The sequence below is a fragment of the Lipotes vexillifer genome, unplaced genomic scaffold (genome assembly GCF_000442215.2).
Source record: "Lipotes vexillifer unplaced genomic scaffold, Lipotes_vexillifer_v1.1 scaffold560, whole genome shotgun sequence".
In the NCBI taxonomy this organism is placed as follows: Eukaryota; Metazoa; Chordata; class Mammalia; order Artiodactyla; family Lipotidae; genus Lipotes; species Lipotes vexillifer.
The window spans coordinates 1,592,894-1,599,773 of record NW_006792210.1 but is presented as its reverse complement, the minus strand read 5'-3'; the positions used below and the strand labels follow the sequence as shown (position 1 = coordinate 1,599,773).

Below are 6,880 nucleotides of genomic sequence, written 5' to 3'. Positions count from 1 at the left end.
AGCAGGAAGTCTTTTCAGTGCCCTAATAAATGATTGGTCAAAAATGAAAATAGGAAAATCATATCAGCAAATATTATGTAAAGCATAAGTCACAAAAACAAGCCTACCATACAAATGTCTGTGTGTGTGTGTGTGTGTGTGTGTGTGTGTGTGTGTACAAACACAGAGACAGGTCAAAGGCAAAGGATTCAAATGTTTTTTCTTAATTTTGTCAGGGTGTGTGTTCACGAATGTTACATAAACCTCATTGATGCAACTGTATTATTAACAGATCGGCAGATGCTTTAGAGAAAACTGGCTGATCCTTCTATCATCTTTCTACTGAAAAGCTGAAGTGACTCCTCTGCATAAAGTAACAGCCCAGTTATGATACAATACCACTGAAAGCTCTAAGGCCAACACACACACACACACACACACACACACACACACACACACACACACACATGCTGCTATTTTCACAGATTTATTACTCAAGAAGAATTTGAACTCTTTTAAGCATCCTATTTGCTTCACAAAAATCATCAACAATTTTAAATGGTTATTATACTTAATAGCTATATATTTCAAAATACCTAAAATAAATTGTAACACAAAAGAACCAGGAAAAATAAATTAACAAATTATGGGCCTTTTGAAATCCACAGTTTAATACTGTTCAGTACCTTGGTTAATAATAAAAAATACGGGGCTTCCCTGGTGGCGCAGTGGTTGAGAGTCCGCCTGCCGATGCAGGGGACGAGGGTTCGTGCCCCGGTCCGGGAAGATCCCACGTGCCGCGGAGCGGCTGGGCCCGTGAGCCATGGCCGCTGAGCCTGCGCGTCCGGAGCCTGTGCTCCGCAACGGGAGAGGCCACAGCAGTGAGAGGCCCGCGTATCGCAAAAAAAAAAAAAATAATAAATACATTTTAATCCACTTTTAGGAGTGGCAGGTTGGTGTCTCATACAATTTTAAGTTGTGTAAATGAAGTTACAGTTAAAGCCTCATTGCCCAAATCACCCCAGGTGGAAGGGATTCCTGTTTGGGGTAGTTGATCCACTTTATAAGGTAAGTAAGACATAGTCCTTCCCCAGAGCAAGGGTAATTTTCACTGTTTTTTTTTTTTTTTTGGCCGTGCCGCGTAGCATGCAGGATCTTAGTTCCCCAACCAGAGATTGAACCCACGCCCCCTGCAGTGGAAGCGCGGAGTCTTAACCACTGGACCGCCAGGGAAGTCCCAATTTTCATTTTTGAAGATGTTTGCTAATATGGATAAGCAAAAGTTGATGAAAACACAAATATATTTCCTAAGTATGCAGATTCTTATCATTACTGATATGATTACAAATAAAAACAACAAAGAATGTATATTTCAAATGGGCAAAATGATAGCATTGGTTGTTAGTCACCAAATTTAAATCTAAATTTATAGCATATAATACAAACCAAGATTAACAGAAAGCAAACTGTGTAATTTAGAACTGGGATCAAGGTATTTAGTTCCTTTTTCCTTCTTCAGTTTCATTCAATAAGAAAACAGTCACTAAAACAACAGGATAAAAAAAACCTACCTTGTATTTAAGGGCATTTGGAAAATCCCTTCTATATATCAGATATACAAATGCACAGGACTGGAAAATCCTTGACAGACTACTTAGTCAATCTAGATAGCTGCCTACTCTTTCCTTTTAAAAACAATCACCAGAGAATGCTATTTCATAACCTTCTGAATTGTCATCTTCTTGATAGAAAGACTAAGTATTTTCTATAGCTCATGTAGAATAGCTACCACACTGTGGGTATATAGCAAAGGTTAAATACTGCGATTATCAGCAATATATAAATTAAAGACGTGACGATAGATACAACTAAAAATAGAATATCTGCTGAATTAACATAGCAAATTACTAGAACCTTATTAATTTTAAATGAGACTCAGATAAGAAAAATATGTAATAGGAAATTAATTTTTATGAAGTGCATGTAATCAAAGCTAAAAATATTAATTTTAGGCTATAAGGATTGTAGAAGCACAGTCTAGAATAACAGTTAACAATATAAACAGATCAAAAATGATGGAATAGCGGTAAACAATTTTTGGAAAGATACAGGATTATTTAATTATAGTTCATTTTAATGCATTCTCAGTCATAGTTCTTAAAAGTGCTTCAGCTTGCATAGTCCTGATCATTTAGCCTAGACAATATTAAATAATGAATATGTACATTAATATAACATACAATGCAATTCATGTACATAATAGAATACATTACATTTTAAAATATAAAACATGAATTTAAAGCTTATTAAAAAAAACCAAACTCGCGCTTCCCTGGTGGCGCAGTGGTTGAGAGTCCGCCTGCCGATGCGGGGGACACGGGTTCGTGCCCCGGTCCGGGAGGATCCCACATGCCGCGGAGCGGCTGGCCCCGTGAGCCCTGGCCGCTGAGTCTGCGCGTCCGGAGCCTGTGCTCCGCAACGGGAGAGGCTACAACAGTGAGAGACCCGCGTACCGCAAAAAAAAAAAAAAAAAAAAACCAAACTCATAAGTAGAAAGAACTCTAATTTCATCTGAATATATACCCTGGCCAAAATTCCAAAGAGTCATTACAGAAGTTAAGCCAAATAATTATATTAGAGTTTTAAAGGACAGAGAAGCAAAAAAGGACAAAATTTCTCAACTGCTTATGAGAACCAATGACATTAGTTTAAAAATAATCAAGTGTACATTTAAGTTTCCTTGATACAAATTACTATAAATTATTCTACTATAATCAAGCAACCTTCATGGTCATCCTAAAGGCAGTTCTAAGCATCATAATTCTCAATTGTCATTAACATCCTGGTATTCACTGCTGCAATATTAACATAATTTGATACTTTAATGACAGCTTTCATCAGCAATCTGTGATGTTATGTTGCTGAAATTCAGTGTCTTATACAAATAAATTCCCATTTAGGAAAAAAAAAAGCAAATGAGTATCTGCTTTTGTACTCTCAAAGGGAGAGCAAACACTAAGAAATTAGCTGGCAAATTTGGGGGGACTCCTCAGATAGTCAGTGTACCAAATTCTCCTTAGCACTATCTAGTTTATTAAAATGACAGCCTGACATCAAGTACAACCAATGCAGAGAGAGAAAGCACGTCCACAGAAAAAGACTGGGAAGAGATCAAACAAGCTACTTTCGGGGGTCGAGGATATAACAGGCGTCTTCTCTTGGGCCTCCTTCCACAGGTGAGAACATCACAGGACACAAGGAAGGGACCTTTTGGCTAGAAGAACAAAGGGATGATAAGAAAACTAAAGCCTTTCTCTCCCAGTCTTGTCTCTCTTCAGATGATGAGTGCCATTCGAGGTGAATACTGATGGTGTGTCCAGCTTGGGGAATCCAATTTTCTTATTCCTTTGCACTTTGAATGCACTTCCCCTGCTGGTTGCAGTATTAGTGATCACAATGGTCTTTGGGGGCGTAAACTGGCTTAGGCCCAGGCTGAGATTCTTCTTTCCCTCCAGAGTCCCAGATGGCAGATGGGCAAGAATGGGCTGGTTAAAGTTATATGCAGGGATGATATTTAGAATATTTGAGTACCAACTAATCAGAATAGATGCTCGATCATAAACAACCAGTATCTGGGTACTACTTACTGAATATCAGCCTTAGCAACAAGGAAAACAAGACTGGTTCGGTGGGGAGGGAAACAGTTTTGATTCGTTGTAAAATTATCTATACAACTTTTTCTTTAATTTGCATTGAACCTCCCCAAAAGCATTACCTGGAAAGACGTGTTAATTAATCTTAATGGATAAATCCAATTTAGATTAAAGAAGGAATGTGAAATATATGTACTATACAGGAAACCCTTACGTCAAAAGGAACATTCCCAAAGCTTGCTGCTGCTATCATCACATTAGAGCAAAAGAAGCTGTCTTTTCTAATAACTTTTTCTGATTCCCTTCATTGTTGCCTTTTCTCCCACGAATGCACCTCCCTTCTTTTCCAAGGTCTCCCACTCTTTACCCCAGTCACCTCAATAAATGTCTCTGCACTTCACTGTGATCCCCCCAACCTGATCAGTGACAATAAAGGTACCAATGATGGAACCAATGATAATAGACCTGTATCAAGAAAAAAAAAATAAGCACTTTAAAAAAATGAGTTTAAAGAAAGACTACACCGAGTCTAAAGCACAGGGGCAGCTTCATTCTCTGATTAAATATGCTTTTATGTAAAAAAGAAAAGGGTTTCTTGCTTACCTTCATTCTGCTCTGTTTATTCTGTATAACTAAATTTAAATTGTAATATTTCCACCTCAATTACAAATGTTCTTTCAGCAACCTTACATTAAATTGGGTTTTACGGGCTAGCCTGTAATCCTCCATAACAGTAATAATGTGGGGAAAACGCTAGATGTTACAAATTCCAAGCGGCAAACAAATGGTAAACAAAAAAATGTGACTACAACCTGTTTGTAAATCAGGGAATGGCTGCACGGGATTTAGCATGCTGTAGTTATGCAGTGTCATAAGACAAAAACTAATGTAACTTTTGTAGGTCTGTAACTAAACAAAGGTAAATTTCCATTATCTCCATGATATATGACGGTAAATGTTTTTAGTTTTATAGAAAATTTTACCTACTCTGCTTTATATCCTTCACTGTCATCCTTCTGTTTTCTTTTCATGCTCCTCTTTTCTATAACTACCAAGAAAATCACACAGCAAGAACAAAAGTACCAGATACTATAAACTCTAATACTAATTACAACCCTAAGATAAAAGTATTACTGCAAAGGAAGGCAAAGGTCGGAGGGGAGGGGTTCTTGTTCTATTGAGCCTGATGCTCCCTTATAGAAAACTGGCGTCTCTATCGCACCAAAGGCAAGTGGGGCTTTATTATTGGTTGGTGTTTTGTTTTTCTTTTTTAAGCGATATAGAGTTGTTCATTTTATTTTTTTAATTTTAATTATTTATTTTTAAAATTTATTTTTAATTTATTTTTATTTTTGGCTGTGTTGGGTCTTTGTTGCTGTGTGCAGACTTTCTCTGGTTGCGGCGAGCGGGCGCTACTCTTCGGTGCCGTGCGCGGGCTTCTCATTGCGGTGGCTTCTCTTGTTGCGGAGCACGGGCTCTAGGCGTGTGGGCTTCAGTAGTTGTGGCACGCGGGCTCAGTAGCTGTGGCACGTGAGCTCTACAGCGCAGGCTCAGTAGTTGTGGCGCACCGGCTTAACTGCTCCGCAGCATGTGGGATCTTCCCGGGCCAGGGCTCGAACCCGTGTCCCCTGCATCGGCAGACGGACTCTCAACCACTGCGCCACCAGGGAAGCCCGGCAGGTGTATTCTTAACCACTGCACCACCAGGGAAGCCCTTAATTTTTATTTAAAAAAAAGTTTTATTGGAGTATAGTTGATTTACAATGTTGTGTTAGTTTCAGGTATACAGCAAAGTGAATCAGTTATACATATACCCACTTTTTTAGATTCTTCTCCCATGTAGGTCATTACAGAGCACTGAGTAGAGTTCCCTGTGCTATACAGTAGGTCCTTATTAGTGATCTATTTTATGTATAGTAGTGTGTATCTGTCAATTATTATCATATTGAAAGTTATCATTCAACATTAACATATAAATGCTTAGTGGATGATTTGCTGAGTCACATTTTATGTACCACCGCTCCCCTTCATCCACACAAATGGTTAAGTACGGATACAAAAGAACTGTGTTCGAAGCTGATTTTTCTTTCCAGAAGCTCAAACCCAAGTAGTGTTTTGGTTATATGAACTATAATCCTACTATATCATTAAAAACATAAACCTATTTCCTCAAAACATTTGGGTTAAGCACACAATCATGAGACTGTTATATTTTAAAATTATCTAAAATAACTTAGCTTGTGGGAGAAATAAAAACAAATCTACCTTTGAAAAATATTTATATTATCTTGAAACTTTCAGTTCTTATATATAGGAAAGGCACCCAGGGCTACTGTTTTTCCTGATTCATTTGACGGCTGAGAAGGAAAGGGGTAATAGAGTAAGCCTGAATATTTAACTAAGATATGGAATGCATGAAAGAAGGATAAAGGAAAAGTTGGATTTTATATAATCCTTAAACTAATAATCCACCAACTTTTCTCAAAAATTAGCATGGATTCTGAGAGGGAAGATTTCCAACGTAAAATCACATAGACATATCCTAAGCAAGCAGGATGAAAGACAAGTAAATAGTATGGTACTAAGAAAAGAGCTATTTCCTCAAAGCTCATAGGCAAGAAAGTTCTAAAACGAAGAGTGTTGGCGTAAACTATAGCACAAGTAAGCTTTGTCAGGGACATGTCTCTTCTCCGTTAGAAATGGGCTTTAGGATATCTGCAGAGACACTAGGAATGAAAAACATAACCTTTAAGACAATATTGAGTGTTTATAAAAATGAAGAAATTTTCAAAAGGGCAAAAATATACAGTTATAATAAATGCTTCAAGGAGGTTAAGGAACCAACATTTTAATTACAGGAAATTCGTCAATATTGCAAAATTACTATGATTTCATCTTGAAATAAACTTGCTTTAAATAGAGTTATCTAGAACAAAATTATTTTTTAATACTGCTATTTTGACGTGTATATTTTTATAACTTCACAAATCATGCTTTACCCAGCTTGGTTCTTTTCTTTCAAACTAAGGAACTGATCACAACGAATATCTTAAGTGATAAGTACAATAGGTCGACAGTGTCTATGGTTAGTGATTAGTTCCAAGGAAACTATGGCACTGTACCTAGTTTGGCTCAGGACAACCACGTATTGCTAAGATCAGTGTAAAGCCATGTTAAGAGTTGATAAGTGTAAGCATCGAGTGTTATTAATTTAAGGGTCTCAACAAAATGAGGCACTGTACTCAGGA

At 37.5% G+C, this 6,880-nt stretch overlaps 1 protein-coding gene across 3 annotated transcripts in view; it reads right to left on the bottom strand.

Moving 5' to 3' along the window:
• The window catches only part of KLHL13 (kelch like family member 13), a 72,181-nt gene that overhangs the window by 13,056 nt on the left and 52,245 nt on the right, over positions 1-6,880 (bottom strand). The window lies entirely within an intron of this gene.